General features: G+C 52.4%; 1 non-coding gene across 1 annotated transcript; it reads right to left on the reverse strand.

Annotated features, from left to right (window-relative positions):
• Positions 1–1,452: 1,452 nt before the first annotated feature.
• TRNAR-GCG (transfer RNA arginine (anticodon GCG)) lies at positions 1,453–1,519 on the reverse strand. Its single transcript has one exon. It is a non-coding gene; the product is annotated as a tRNA-Arg (tRNA).
• Between the last annotated feature and the right edge of the window lie 14,849 nt (positions 1,520–16,368).

The following is a 16,368-nucleotide window of genomic DNA, read 5'->3' on the forward strand; positions in this document are numbered from 1 at the left end:
CCAGGGCTCTTAGCACAGGGCTTACTGTAAGCTCTAGGAGTATTGGCTCCATCAGGGGTGTGTGGCCTACGGTTGCCAATCCCCAGGTGGGGGCAGGGGATCCCCCGGTTTGGAGGCCCTCCCCCCACTTCAAGGTCATCAGAACGTGGGAGGAGGGAGGCAGATGTCTGCTGGGCACTCTACTATTCCCTATAGAGACCTATTCCCATGGGGTATAATGGAAGATTGATCATTGGGTATCTGGGGCTCTGAAGGGGAGCTGTTTTTTGAGGTAGAGACACCAAATCTGCAGCATAGCCTCCAGTCCCTCTCCTTAAAACAGCTCCCCCCCCCCCAAGCTTCAAAAGGATTGCTCCAGGGGATCCAATTTTATGCACTCCCAAAGAAGGTGCCCCGATCCATCACTATTCCCCATGGAAGAAGAAGAAGAAGAAGATATTGGTTTTTATATCCCGCCCTCCACTCCGAAGAGTCTCAGAGCGGCTCACAATCTCCTTTACCTTCCTCCCCCACAACAGACACCCTGCAAGGTGGGTGGGGCTGGAGAGGGCTCTCACAACAGCTGCCCTTTCAAGGACAACCTCTGCCAGAGCTATGGCTGACCCAAGGCCATTCCAGCAGGTGCAAGTGGAGGAGTGGGGAATCAAACCTGGTTCTCCCAGATAAGAGTCCGCACACTTAACCACTTCACCAAACTGGAAGGAAGGCATTAAAAAGGTGTGCGGTCCTTTTCAATGTGACGGCCAGAACTCCCTTGGGAGTTCAATTCTGCTTGTCGCAACTTTGCTCCTGGCTCCACCCCCAGAGTCTCCTGGCTCCACCCCCAAAGTGCCCAGATATTTCTTGAATTGGACTTGGCAACCCTAATGTGGCCTAATAGGCAAAGGAGTTCCTGCTACAAGACCCACGCTGCCATTGATGCCTGTTGGGTGCCCATGGGCCGGTCACAGGCTCTCAGCGCAGCCTACCTCACAGGGACGTTCTGAGGATAGAACAGAGACGTAGAGAATGACATAAACTGCTTCGGGGCCCACCAGGGAGAAAGGCAGGGTATAAATTAAGAAAATAAATTCCAGTGAGGAGAGGTTGCCTGCTTCTCAGAGGGAGAGGTGACCAAGAAGCAAGGGTGCCGCCTAGTGGTGGCAGCAGCAACTGCTCATAGGCAAGAAACTAAGGGGGTGCCCAAAACTTGGCCCTGGCACAATGTGTGAATTTATCTAGGGTTGTACTCAAATTGATAGCAGGGGAGGAGCTTTCGTGAATCTCACAGCCCATTTCTTTGGATACAGCTAGAACGTGAGTTCATCTGTCCTTACATATGAACATATGAAGCTGCCTTATACTGAATCAGACCCTTGGTCTATCAAAGTCAGTATTGTCTTCTCAGACTGGCAGCGGATCTCCAGGGTCTCAAGCTGAGGTTTTTCCCACCTATTTGCCTGGACCCCTTTTTGGAGATGCCAGGGATCGAACCTGGGACCTTCTGCTTCGCAAGCAGATGCTCTACCACTGAGCCACCGTCCCTCCCCGAACACGTTGAGAGTGCAGTAATTTCACATGCCAAATGACAGCAGCAGGTGGATTACAATAGCAGGTGAACAACACAACAGCAGGTGTCTAGGCCTCCGTTTCAAAGGGAGATTAGAAAGAACTGCCAGATCGCAACTGGTAATGATGCTCAAGACAACGCAGCCTCCTGGACTGAATCAAGACCTGGTTTCCTGTCTCATTACCAAATGCTGATTTCTCCTCACGAGCTACCCCTCCACCTATAATACCTAATCCAATCACACCTGCTGTTGTCTTTCACTTAGGGTTGCCAAGTGCAATTCAAGAAATATTTGGGCACTTTGGGGGCGGAGCCAGGAGAAAGGTTGTGACAAGCACAACTGGACTCCAAAGGGAGTTCTGGCCATCACATTTAAAGGGACCGCACACCTTTTAAATATCTTCTCTTCATTGGAAATAATGAAGGCTAGGGGCACCTTCTTTTGGGGGCTCATAGAATTGGACCCCCTGGTCCAATGCTTTTAAAACTTGGACATTCTTTTGAGGAGAGGTGTTGGATGCTATGCTGCAAAATGTGGTGCCTCTACCTCAAAGAACAGCCTTCTGGGCCCCAGATACCTGCCGATCAATTCTCCATTATTCCCTATGGGAATTGGTCTCCATAGGGAATATGGAGTGCCCAGCAGACATTTCCCTCCCCTCCCCCCTGCTTTCTTATGACCCTGAAGTTGGGGGGAGGCCCTCCAAACCAGGGGATCCCCTGCCCCCACCTGGGGATTGGCAACCCTACTTTCACTCAATATGGTGCCCATCAGCTGATAAGGCCCACATACATATCTGGGAAACGAGCACAGAAGAACGGACGGATTCGTGGGCCTGCTATTGCCATTTTGGCATCTGAAATCAACTCTCCAAGATATAAGAACAGAGGCAGGGGTTATTTTGTAGAAAAATAGATGGTGGAGCGCATTAGCATAACTCATTAGCATATGCCCCCCACCCAAACGCAACCTGACATGAGAAAGGAGAGCCCCAGGTAAGCAAGGCCTGCTTGGGCAGGCTGCAGTTGCCCAGCGCTCTCCTGGGCTGCCCCCCCCCCAAGCCAAAAGCAACCTGACACAAGAAAGGAGAGCCCTGGGTGAGCGAGGCGAGTGAGTGGGGAGGGATGGTGGCTCAGTGGTAGAGCATCTGCTTGGGAAGCAGAAGGTCCCAGGTTCAATCCCTGGCATCTCCAAAAAAGGGTCCAGGCAAATAGGTGTGAAAAGCCTCAGCTTGAGACCCTGGAGAGCGGCTGCCAGTCTGAGAAGACAAGACTGACTTTGATGGACCAAAGGTCTGATTCAGTATAAGGCAGCTTCATATGTTCATATGAGGCCTGCTTGGGCTGGCTAGCGATCCAGCCAGCCCAAGCAGGCCTCGCTCACCTGGGGCTCTACTGCCCCTTCCAGTCAAAAGGCCAGCAAGCTACCTGCCACCCAAAATCACATAAGAAGTGGGAAATGGTGTGGCATGGGCTTCTACAGGGGTTCATGAGGGCTGCTGGGGGCGTGGCGAAGCCCCTGGTGGCCGGCTGGCTGCCCGCTCTCCTAATCCAGGGATTGTTATGCAGCTGCACCTACTATTCCATGGACAAGGTAGGAGGGGAGGAGTAGGGGGGCTGTCAGAAAGGTTCAGGAGCTCTGCTCCTGTGAGCTCCTGCTGAATTCGAGGCCTGGATAGAGGTATCTGGAGAAGTGAGCAGTGTCTCACAAAAATCTCATATGCACATTTACATACACAAACACACACAATCGCACTACAACCCAACTTTAAAAAACAACGAATGAGCTCAGTTACCTTGGTAGCAGAAAAGAACTTGATTAAAACAGTGATTTGTTGCATTTTGATGTCCACTACCATGAAAATACAGCACTTTGGAAAAACTCAGAACGATTCCCCACTAGGCTTACCCTACTCTCATTCTCCTCCTCTCCTTGTGGCTTCCATGAGATTTTGCACAAGTTGCCTTGGGGCTGCAACTCGCTTTGCCTCTTTTGCGTGGCAAACAAAAATCAGTTTTTATAGAGGCTCTTGCTTGCTGCGCAAAAGAAATCCGACAGAAGCCCCACGGAGGAGAGGAGAGGAGAGTGAGAGCGGGCGAAGGCTAGTGGGGAATCAGTCACAGTCTTAACAATAGAATCATAGGGCGTTTTCGCACTGACCTTCTAGTGGCGCGACCACCCTCTTCACACCGGAGGATCTGCCCGGATTTCGCACAAGAAGCGCCGGCGCACCCAAAAGAGCCGGCGACTTCCGTCGCGAAACCCGCTCAAACGTTTTCCTGCTTCTTGGCGGTTTCCGTTTGAGCGGGTTTCGCGACGGAAGTCGCCAGCTCTTTTGGGTGCGCCGGCGCTTCTTGTGCGAAATCCGGGCAGATCCTCTGGTGTGAAGAGGGTGGTCGCGCCACTAGAAGGTCAGTGCGAAAACACCCATAGAGTTGGAAGGGACCTCCAGGGTCATCTAGCCCAACCCCCTGCACGATGCAGGAAACCCACAAACACCTCCCCCTAAATTCACAGGATCCTCATCACTGTCAGGTGGCCATCTAGCCTCTGTTGAAAAACCTCCAAGGAAGGAGAGCCCACCACCTCCCGAGGGAGTCTGTTCCACTGAGGAATCGCTCTAACGGTCAGGAAGTTCTTCCTCATGTTGAGCCGGAAACTCTTTTGATTTATTTTCAACCCGTTGGTTGTGGTCCTACCTTCCGGGGCCACAGAAAACAATTCCACACCACAGCCCTTCAGGTACTGAAGATGGAGATCCCATCGCCTCTCAGCCACCTCCTCTCCAGACTAAACATCCCCAGCTCCTTCGACCGTTCCTCATAGGACTTGGTCTCCAGACCCCTCACCATCTTCGTCGCCCTCCTCTAGACCCGTTCCAGCTTGTCTATATCTTTCTTAAAATGTGGTGCCCAAAACTGAACACAAGACTCCAGGTGAGGTCTCACCAGAGCAGAGTAACAATTGGACCAAATGAGGGGAGCCGTCAGAAAGGTTCAGGAGCTGTGCTCCTGTGAGCCCCTGCTGAATTCGAAGCCTGGATAGAGGTATCTGGAGTGAGCAGTATCTCACAGAATCTCCTCTCTTGTCACACATTTTGTTAGTCTCTCAGGGGCTCCTGGATTCTTGTTCTTTTTCTACTGCCAGTCACAGTGGTTAACGACACTGTCGCTGACCCCAGCTGTCAAAGAACTCAGGCCCAGGGAGTTTCCTTAATTCAGTTGCTGAGTGCAGCAGTATCTTTTGCGTCAGAGGAACCAACACTGCTGGCAGAAGCAAATATTTTCCGTCGTGTTTATTTAAGGATCTGCTGAGCTCCTAAGTTCCTGTTTAGGTTCGAGTCTTCCTCTCAGACCTCACGTGATGCCAGGGGGCATCCGGATGGATCAGATCTCCAGAACTGGGTTTTTAGAAGAAGAAGAAGAATTGTAGATTTATATCCCACCCTTCTCCCTGAATCAGAGACTCAGAGCGGCTTATAATCTCCTATGTCTTCTCCCCTCACAACAGGCACCCTGTGAGGTGGGTGGGGCTGGGAGGGGTCTCCCAGCAGCTGCCCTTTCAAGGACAACTCCTGCCAGAGCTATGGCCAACCCAAGTCCATCCCAGCAGGTACAAGTGGAGGAGTGGGGAATCAAACCTGGTTCTCCCAGATAAGAGTCCGCATACTTAAACCAATACACCAAACTGGTTCTCTACACCAAACTAGCTGCAAAAAGCGGTTGCCGAAAGGGCAGGAAATGGCAACCGGGTATAGCAGGTGTCTCCAAGCCTTTTAAAAAAAGACAAAAAAGGGGAAAGAGAAAACACACCCCAAAAGAATGAGTTAAGAACCTAGGTTAAAAAGGGGTTCCCAAATCCAGCTCAGGAAACATCTGGGGGTTTTGGGGGTGGAGCCAGGAGCAAGGGTGTGACAAGCACGACTGAACTCCAAAGGGAGTTCTGGCCATCACATTTAAAGGGACCGCGTTCCTTTTAAATGCCTTCCCTTCGCTTCTTTGTAGGCTCCTAGAATTGGACCCCCTGGTCCAATCTTTTTGAAATTTGAAATTTGGGGGGAGGGGTTTGAGGAAAGGCACCAGATGCTATGCCTCTACCTCAAAAAACAGCACCCCCCCGGAGCCTCAGATACCCATGGAGCAATTCATTATACCCTATGGCAGGGGTCCCCAAGCTCCGGTCCGTAGACTGGTACCAGTTCATGGCCTGTTAGCAACCAGGCCATATTGTATAATTATTTCATATACTACAATGTAAGAAGAAGAAGACAACAACATAGCATTTATATCCCATCCTCCACTCCGAAACTCAGAGTCTCTGAGTGGCTCGCAATCTCCTTTATCTTCCTTCCCCCACAGCAGACACCCTGTGAGGTAGGTGGGGCTGAGAGAGCTCTCCCAGAAGCTGCAATTTCAAGGACACCTCTGCCAGAGCGATGGCTGACCCAAGGCCATTCCAGCAGCTGCAAGTGGAGGAGTGGGGAATCAAACCCTGTGAGGTGGGTGGGCCTGAGAGAGCTCTCCCAGAAGCTGCCCTTTCAAGGACACCTCTGCCAGAGCAATGGCTGACCCAAGGCCATTGCAGCAGGTGCAAGTGGAGGAGTGGGGAATCAAACCTGGTTCTCCCAGATAAGAGTCCGCGCACTCAATCACTACACCAGACTAATAGAAAGAAAGTGCACAATTGTATCATCCCGAAACCATCACGCTCCCTCCCTCCCCCAGTCTGTGGAGAAACCGTCTTTCACAAAATCGGTCCCTGGTGCCAAAAATGTTGGGAACCACTGCCCTTTGGGGACCAGTCTCCATTGGGGATAATGGAGCGCCCAGATGACATTCAACCCCCCCTTCTGATAATCCTGAAGTGGGGGAAGGGCCTCCAAACCAGGGCATCCCTTGTCCCCAACTGGGGATTGCAAAAAAAGTAAAGGGAAGAAAGCCCGAAGGCAAACAACCAAAAATAAAGCTGCACAAAGTTTCAACATTATAACACTTTATAACGCAATAAAGTCCACCTTGGTCCAAATGGAAAATGTGTTGTTCCAAAGGAGTCCGAAAAAAGTCCCCAAGTCCAGCCTAGGGCGTACCAGCGTACTGAGATCTAGCTCACAAAATCTGCTGAAAATCCCTGGGCCAAAGGAGGCCAAATTAAGAAGATGAAGAAGATTAAGAAGATGATATTGGATTTATATCCCGCCCTCCACTCCGAAGAGTCTCAGAGCGGCTCACAATCTCCTTTCCCTTCTCCCCCCCCCACAACAGACACCTTGTGAGGTAGATGAAGATATTGGATTTATATCCCGCCCTCCACTCCGAAGAGTCTCAGAGCGGCTCACAATCTCCTTTCCCTTCTCCCCCCCCCACAACAGACACCCTGAGAGGTAGATGAAGATATTGGATTTATATCCCGCCCTCCACTCTGAAGAGTCTCAGAGCGGCTCACAATCTCCTTTCCCTTCCTCCCCCACAACAGACACCCTGTGAGGTAGATGAAGATATTGGATTTATATCCCGCCCTCCACTCCGAAGAGTCTCAGAGCGGCTCATAATCTCCTTTACCTTCCTCCCCCACAACAGACACCCTGTGAGGTGGGTGGGGCTAAGAGAGCTCTTACAGCAGCTGCCCTTTCAAGGACAACCTCTGCCAGGGCTATGGCTAACCCAAGGCCATGCCAGCAGGTGCAAGTGGAGAAGTGGGGAATCAAACCCGGTTCTCCCAGATAAGAGTCCACACACTTAACCACTACACCAAACTGGCTTAAAAGCGACAAGGGAGCGGGCCTTCTCGATTAACAGCACCCCAATGGTGGAACCAGCTGCTAGAGGAGGTGCGGGCCCTGCGGAACCTTAGTTCCGTAGGGCTTGCGAAACCGTCCTGTTCCAGCTGGCTTTTTAAGGTGGGACCATTGCATCAATATAAAAACTATGCCTCTACGCACATCAAGACTGTAGCACCCTATGATGTTACATTGTGGTTTTAAAATTATTAACTTAAATGTTGTTTTATATGTAATTGTATTTTAACTGCTACCGCTTTGAATTTTACTGTTGTATCATCGTACGAAGTATTATGTCTTGTGAGCCGCCCTGAGCCTGCTTCGGCGGGGAGGGCGGGGTATACATTAAAATTTCTTATATTTAGAACTCCCTTCATCAGATGGGGGTGGGGGGAAATGTTACAAAGACAAAAACAGGGATGGCCAAACTGTGGCTTGGGATCCACATATGGCTCTTTCGCACAGTGGCGGACTGGTTAGGGTGTCAGCTTGCCCGATGGCTGGGAGGGACGGTGGCTCGGTGGTAGAGCATCTGCTTGGGAAGCAGAAGGTCCCAGGTTCAATCCCCGGCATCTTCAACTAAAAAGGGTCCAGGCAAGTAGGCATGAAATACTTCCGCTTGAGACCCTGGAGAGCCACTGCCAGTCTGAGAAGACAAAACTGACTTTGATGGACCCAGGAGGGTCTGATTCAGGATAAGGCAGCTTCATATGTTCATATGATGGCAAGTGGGCCGTGTAGGCCCCTGATGAAGCGGGGCCCTTAAACGTTAGACATGTTAAAAATGTTAATGGCCTTTCAGTAGCCTGAAAATATAATCGAAATTCCAGTATTATTACTGTCTCTCTCTCTCTCTCTCTGTAGTGCAACTTAAATTGACATTGTATTTAGGGTTGCCAGCCTCCAGGTGGGGCCTGGGGATCTCCCGTTTTTCCAACTGATCTCCAGCTGGCAGCGATACCATCTCCCCTGGAGGAAATTTAGTCTGTGTTTCCATTTAGTCTCTCCTGTACACTGCCAGTTATGTGTACAATCTGTGTACACTGTTATTACTGAAAATATATACTTCACCAAAGTTTCAATTGTACTTTTTCCCCACTTATGTGTTTTTTGAAAATTTTATTTCTTTCTTACAAAAATCAAATGATAGCCTTATAGTTGTGGGCGGGCCCCCTTTGTCTCCTGGCAACCAATATTTTTAGACCCAGTGCTCCACTGCTTTCGCATATATTGCGTGGCTCTTGAGGTCCCCACTGCCCCAGCAGGCATCTGTCTCTTTAAATCACTTCTCCAAGCCAAGCCAGGCGGCAGCTTGGGGAATGTGTTTGAAATTAAAGTTGCTCTCTTTCTACAAACCCCCCAAAAAGAAGGGAAGGAGAGAAAAACGGCAGCTATGAAGGGTGGACCTCTAGGGCATTTCACGCAGCCGGGGTCCTTCCCGTCTCTCAACCCTGCCCTCCCAAGCTCCACCCCCAAACTCTCCAGATAGTCCCCGAACAGAAGTTGGCAACCCGCCCGGAACACCTCCTGGGTTTCCAGCGACGCCCCGCCCCGCCCAGCGCTGGGGCGGGCCCGGCTTGCCTTGGCGGGCGGCGAGCTGCAGAGGGCGCCCTGGAGCCAGCGTGGCCGGCCAAGCCAAGCAGCCCCGGGGCTTTGGGAAGGAGGGAGGGGGCAGGCTGAGCTCGGCGGCCGGCCGCTCCGGCGGCGGAGTTGGCCAGCGGTGCATTGTGGGGCCAGCAACAGCCCGAGGCCGCCTCGGGCTGAGAGTGGAGGCGCCTCCTCCTGAACTCGGGACCGGCCAGGTAAGGCGCGGGGGGGGGGGGCACTGCTGGGGGGGGTGGCCGGGGGGGCACGGCGGGGTGTGTGTGTGGGGTGCCCTCCAAGCTGCTGGCCTGGGGCTGGAGCTGCTGCCGCCCCCCGACTTTGCTTGCCTTATTGCTTTCCCCTCCCCACCCCGGTGCGCGCCCCGCTCCGTGCGCCCTGGGGTCCCCAACGCGTGCCAAACTTGCCCAGCCGCCTCCCTTTAACCGCGCGTTCTGCGTCTCCCAGCCCCATGCGTGCCCCTCTTGGCTCGCCCTCCTGGTCGCCGCTGCAGCGCCCCCTCTCGGTTGATTCCCCCTCCCCGTCGACCTTGCCAACTTCCAGGCGGGGCCTGGAGACCTCCCGGAATCTCACCCGTGCGCCAGAGCGGGGATGGCTTTCTTTTGGAGAGACGCGGGTGGACTCTAGGGCGCGCGAGACGCCTCCTTTCCCCGCGGAGGCCTCTCCCCCAAATCCCCGGGGATTTCCCCCCTCTTGGACTTGGCCGCCCCGCCCCCGATGGGTTCTCACGCCTCCGCCCGAGGCGAACCCCCAACTGGCTCCCGTGTTCTCGCCTGGCTCTTTCTCCGCCACCCCCTCTTGCTGGCTTTGTACTCCAAATGCAAAGCCTTTTATTTTTTCAAAAAAGGAGACTGCGAATCATTCCCCGGGGGGCGGGGGCTGCAAAAGGGGTGGGGTGGGGTAGACCTTGGAGGGGGGTTGGAGGGCAGCTGTCCGTGCAGGGAAAGGCTATCGGAAGGCTGGTTCCATCTCTCTCCCCCCCCCCGAATTCTTTGTACTCCAAATGCAAAGTCTTTTGTTTTTGCAAAGAGAGAGAGAGCGAGCGAGAGAGAGAGAGAGAATCTTTCCAGAGAGCGGCTGCAAGGGGGGGGGGACAGACCTGGGAGGGGGGTTGCAAAGGCGGGGGGGCAGCTGGCCGTGCAAGGGGGGAGCCTGTCGGAAGGCTGGGTCCATCTCTCCCCCCCCCTCCGCCTTCTTTGTACTCCCAAGTGCAAAGTCTTTTTATTTTTGCAAAGAGAGAAAAAGTGCAAATCTTTCCAAGGAGGGGGTTGCAAAAGGGGGCCGGTGGGGCAGACCTGGGAGGGGGTGTTGCAAAGGCGGGGGGCGGCACACCGCGCAGGGGGGAGGCTGTGGGAAGGCTGGTGCCATCTCTCTCTCCACCTCCCCCGGATTCTTTCCAAGGCGGCGCCACCTCCTTTGGAGAGGAGCGGAGCGCTTTGTGCGCGCCTGGCCGCCGCGGTTGCCTCATCCGGGTTGGGCGAGAAGATTCCGGGCAGGGCCGGAGAACAGGTGCCGGGGCTGGGCGTGGAGGGCGTGGGCGGCGGCCGGGAAGGGGGGAGTGCAAGAGAAAAGTGTTTTGCGCCGAACAGGTGAGCTGCTTGGACTTTCCCCAGCCGGCGGTGCGCTGCCCCCAGCTTTGCAGGGACGCCTTTGGGGAGGTCTGAAAGGTACTTCTTTTGGGGGACTGTGGTGGTGGGGGGGGAGGTTTTTTTGGGGGGGGAACCTCTGACTGTCTGGGTTCTTGCTGAGCTGGGAGGGGGAGGAAAGAAAGAGGCTTCTGCTTGGTTTCTTCTCCTGAAACTTCAGGTGAACTGCATGCAAGCAGTGTTCGCTCTAAACCAGGAGTGTCAAACTCATCTGTTATGAGGGCCGAATCTGACATAAATGAGACCTTGCCAGCAGGACCGAATCTCAAGGGGGAGGGGGGCAAAATTAAAAAAAAATGGCGCCCCTGGATGGGCCCATTCTACCTTAGGGGCCCATAGAATAGAATGGACTCCATACCCAATTTGGCGCAGTGCTAATATTTTAAGGATGTCTTAAGGGTTTTTAAAAAATAGCACTAAGTGCTATCTTCGTATTTCTCCCATGGAATCCAGGGGACTAGGCGAAGGAAGCTCTAGCTCTTTCCTTCCTCCCCCAGGGGTCCAGGAGGGGGGAGGAGCCTCAGCCAATAGTAGGAAGAGAGGTTTGCCTCAGTAACTCTGCTGTGCCTGGCAAAGCACGCTCTCCCTTCCCCCTTCCTGCCCAAAGGAGGAGCCTCAGCCAATGGAGAAAATAGAGGTTTTGCTCTGTCGCTCCTGTGTGATTGAGCAAGCCTGGCAAAGCTAGCTGTGATGCAGAAGGAAGCAAGAGAGAGGGGAAAGGAAGCAGATGACAGCCAGTTGCTGGGGGGGGGGGGCTGATTTGGCCCCCAGGCCACATGTTTGACACCCTTGATCTAAGCTGAGTTAGTATGAGCTAGCTTAAGGTTTTTTAGCCTCTGGCTCACACGTTTGTGTCTTTGCTCTGGAGAAAAATGGCCCCAGAGCAAACTAATTTGTGCAGCAGCTCACCACTTTAATGCCAGTAGTATACGAAGTAGAATTTTTGCCTGCAGCTTTGCGGGAACATTGCATGCAAGGCTGATTTGAGTGAGTACGTGGCCGTGAAAGTGTGTGGGGCTAGCGTCTGGGAGTTCTGGGTTCGAATCCCTGTGCTGCCTTGGAAGCTTACCGGCTGGTTCTTGTGCCAGTTGCTTGCTGTTGGACCAGCCTGCGTCGCAGGACTGATGTGAAAGGATCCAGTGGAGGAGAGCGGTGGAGCCACTTTGCCGGTCCCTTCAGGGAGAAAGCTGGGGGGTAAATGAGGTTGAGAGAGCTCATAATAATTGGATTTTCTTGACCATGCTTGGTGTGGCAGTTAGAGCAGGGGTCAGTGTTGGGGTTGTTTCTCAGACCAAAGTCTGAGTGCCTTCTTTGCAGCAAGAGCTCTTTCTCTGGGTTTCACACATCCTGGCGGAGAGCCGTTGTGTTGGTCTGAAGCAGTAGAACAAAGTTTGACTCCAGTGGTCTTAAAGTTGCCGCTGGACTCAAACTCTGTTCTCCGGGTTGAATAGTTTGACTCTGGCGTCTCTTTTCAGTGCCGGGGTTCAGCACTGGGACAGATGAACGGCACTCTGTGCAAGTGCAGAGTGCATTTTCCTGTGGCATTGGCAGATGAGACACTGGGTAATTACAGAGAGTCCCTAAATGTTGGCAGTTAGTAGGGGGTGGGACTGTCAGATTCTGAGGTGGTGTTTCCCGGAAGATTTAAACTCTTGCCCAGGGATGGCCAAACTGGCTCTTGAGCCACGTGTGGCTCTCAAAGCCCCCACTGCCCTGTTGGCTGGCTTGGAGAATGCATTTAAAGTTACAGTTGCTTTCTTTCCCTCCCTCCCTCCCTCCCTCCCTCCCTCCCTCCCTCCCTCCCTCCCTCCTGTCTTCCGGCTCTCCAACATCTGACATTCATGTCTTGTGGCTCTCAAACATGTGATGTTTATTCTATGTGGCTCCCAATTTCCTCTTTTTAACTAATCCTCACCAAAGAAGAGCATTTATGCTGGCTAGATTTAACGCATTACCATCGGCCATCCTTTTCGGAAGATACCACAGAATCCCCCGCAATCTTAGACGATGCCCTTGTAGTCAAGGAGTCATCGAAACGGTCCCTCATGTTCTTTTGGACTGCCCTTTTTATAGCAGTCCACGTGCAAGATATCTAGATGCACTGCTTTCTGACCATCAAGACCTTTCTGACAATGCCAAGGTTCGTTTTTTACTCCACGGGAAACACAACTTTGTCGCTACTCACGTTGCTTGCTTTTTACAGGTTGCGATCCAAATCAGAGAGGCTTTTACTCTATGTGGCTCGTACGTTAAGCAACTTTGGCCACCCCTGGTCTTGCCTGCTTTTTCTAGACGTTTTTCAATTTCCCCGTCCCCCGTATGAGATCACAAAAAGAACGACTTTGAGTCCAAGTGGGCAGCCATGTTGGCCCGCAGAGCAAAGTTAGAATCCAGGGGCGCCTTTAAGACCAGCAGAAGTTTTATTCGAGCGATGAGCTTTCGTGCGCACAGACGGTTCCGTAAATACTTTGAAATGGAAGTTAACAATTCGTCTGTATCAGGGGTGTCGCTGGGAAGCCACATGTGGCTCTTTCGCACGTATTGTGTGGCTCTTGAAGCCCCCCTGGCCCCATCGGCCAACATGGAGAAGGCACTTCCCTCTTTAAATTGCTTTGCCGAGCCAAGCCAGCTGGCAGGTTGAAGAATGTGTTTAAAGTCAAAGTTGCTTTCTTTCCGCCACTCTTTCTTCCCTCCCTCATCTTCCTTCCTTCCCTCCAACATCTGACATTCATGTCTTGTGGCTCTCAAACATCTGACGTTTATTTTGTCTGCCTCTCACGTTAAGCAAGTTTGGCCATTCCCGATGTATAGAGAGAGATGTTGCAAGTGAGTTGGCATCCAGGGGTCCCTGCGGAAGTTCTACATTTGAAGAACAGGGTGAAGCAGCGCCGCAGTCCCTCCATTATTTGTTTCTTTACTTCATTTACCCACCACCTCGCTCAGTCAGGAAGCCGAAGAAGTTTGTGTCTTTTTTCCTCTTGTTTTGCTCTTGCGACATCCCAGAGAGGTAGGTTAGGCTGAGAGGACCTGTGTCCAGTGAACTTCCATAGGGATTCACGCTTGGGTCTCCTAGACCCTAGTCCAGCACTCTAGCCCAGGGGTCCCAACCTTTTAAAGCCTGTGGGCACCTTCCCAATTCTGGCACGGGGCAGCTAGCGTAACAGCAAAATGGATGCCACAGGAGGTGGAGCCAATCCCAGAATGCTGGCGAGTGAGGTTATCTCTAACTCAAATAGCGCTTTATCAGTGTTTCAGGCAGAAGTTCTCATTTAACAGCATGCCTTTCAGCCTGCACAGCCAGTCAGAAACCCTGGTGAGCAAAAGCCCCACCTAGCCCCGCCTACCTAAAGCACTTGGTGGGCGTCAGAGAAAGTGTCTGTGTGTACCCTGTTGGGGACCTCTGTTCTAACTCCTGCACCATCTCTGGCCTCCTGGCACCCTACCTGAAGTTGTGTGTAAGAATTCTTGTGCCTGAGTAGCTACTCATTGTAGTAGGATGAGCTACTCCTCGGAGTAGGGTGAGCTACTCCTTGTAGGATGAGTTACTCCTCGGAGTAGGGTGAGCTACTCCTTGGAGTAGGATGAACTCGTATAGTAGGATGTACTCATTGTATAGTTCATTGTAGTAGGGTGAACTACTCCTTGGAGTAGGGTGAACTTGTGGACATTCAATGAAATTGCTGAGCAGTCAGGTTAGAATTAATAAAAGGAAGTACGTCTTCACTCAAAGGGTGATTAACATATGGGATTCACTGCCACAGGAGATGGCGGCTACAAGCATAGACAGCTTCAAGAGGGGATTGGATAAAAATGTGGAGCAGAGGTCCATCAGTGGCTGTTAGCCCCAGCATATTGATGGAACTCTCTGTTTGGGGCAAGTGATGCTCTGTATTCTGGGTGCTTTTTGAGGGGGGGGGCACAGTGGGAGGGCTACTAGTGTCCTGGCCCCACTGATGGACCTCCTGATGGCCCCTGTGTTTTTGGTTTACCTCTCTGGTTTTTGGCCACTGTGTGTACAGAGTGTTGGACCAGATGGGCCATTGGCCTGATCCAACATGGCTTCTCTTACGTTCTTCACTTTTAAGCTGTACGTAGTGGGGGTCTGCTTACCCTTTTGTAGTAATCAGGCAAGCTGAAGCCTTGCTCAGGTTGTGAAAGAAAATCAAACTATTTGAGTCCCTCCTCTCCAAATGAAACGAGATGCTCCACCCTGCCGGGGCCTTAAACTGGCGCCACCTTTGCCAGAACCTCTTTTGAAACTTCGCTGCCTGCTTTTCTCACGCTCGCTGTTTGCAAAGCTCGGTTGATTTAAATATATTAAAATAGACTTAACACATACCGGGAGGCGAAACGCAAACAAGAGAAATGCGAAAAACAAACATCCCGTCGAGATGTAACGACGGCGGCGGGAGGGGTTAGCATGGTGCGCGCCTATTATTTGGAAACACCCTGGGGCAACCCTGGCTTGACTGTCTTTTGGAGATTTCGTCCGTTTCTCTAAAGAGGTGGGAATTCTCCTTGGAGTTGGGACCAGCCCTGCCAGTAGGCAAACTAGGCTATTGAGAGCCTGTTTGGTGTAGTGGTTAAGTGTGCGGACTCTTATCTGGGAGAACCGGGTTTGATTCCCCACTCCTCCACTTGCAGCTGCTGGAACGGCCTTGGGTCAGCCATAGCTCTGGCAGGAGTTGTCCTTGAAAGGGCAGCTTCTGGGAGAGCTCTCTCAGCCCCACCCACTTCACAGGGTTCTGTTGGGGGGGGAGAAGGGAAAGGAGCTTGTAGGCCGCTCTCTCTGTCCTTGAAAGGGCAGCTTCTGAGAGAGCCCTCTCAGCCCCACCCACCTCACAGGGTGTCTGTTGTGGGAGGAGAAGATATAGGAGATTGTAAGCTGCTCTGAGTCTCTGATTTAGAGAGAAGGGCAGGGTATAAATCTGTTACCTAGGGCACCGGCCTTCTGGGGGGGCCACCTTGGATGGCCCCCCATGTGACTTGGTGATGTTATCAATGCGGGGGGGCGGGGCTGGCAGCAGAAATTAGCCTTGCCTAGGATGCCGGACAGTCTAGGACTGGCCCTGCTTGGAGTGGGATTCCTTCACCGGTTCGGTGCAGTGGTGAAGTGCATGGACTCTTACCTGGGAGAACTGGGTTCGATTCCCCACTCCTCCACTTGCAGCTGCTGGAGTGGCCTTGGGTCAGCTATAGTTCTCACCAAGTTGTCCTTGAAAGGGCAGCTTCTGTCAGAGCCCTCTCAGCCCCACCCACCTCACAGGGTGTCCATTACGGGAGAGAAAAGTAAAGGCGATTGTAAGCCGCTCTGAGATTCAGAGCAATGGGCAAGGTAAAAGTCCAATATCTCCTTTTTCTTCCTTTCCCCTGCTTTCTTAAAAGAAAATTGGGGATGTGCAAACGACGTTGCTTAAAGGACACCCAGAGTGGAATTTCAGAGAGAGGCATTCTGGGAAAGTCAGATTGGCTCATGAAGTAAATGGGACCCACCTGCTGAGTGGTGAGATTTGGAGAACATGTCTGAGCTGCAGTGCGGTACTGGGGCTTAGAGCAGGGGTGGCCAAATTGTGACTCAGGAGCCGCATGTGGCTTTTCCACACACATTGTGTGGCACTTGAAGCCCCTGCCACATCTTAAAGGTTGGCTTGAAGAAGGCATTTAAAGGTAAAGTTGCTTTCTTTCCATCTCTCCCTCCCTCCTCCCTCTCCCATCTATTTTCCTTTCTTTTCTCTTCTTTCCTTCCTTCTGCTCCCTCCCTCCCTTCCTCCCATCCTTCGTCTCAAAACACCTG

Source organism: Heteronotia binoei, chromosome 13 (genome assembly GCF_032191835.1).
Source record: "Heteronotia binoei isolate CCM8104 ecotype False Entrance Well chromosome 13, APGP_CSIRO_Hbin_v1, whole genome shotgun sequence".
In the NCBI taxonomy this organism is placed as follows: domain Eukaryota; kingdom Metazoa; phylum Chordata; class Lepidosauria; order Squamata; family Gekkonidae; genus Heteronotia; species Heteronotia binoei.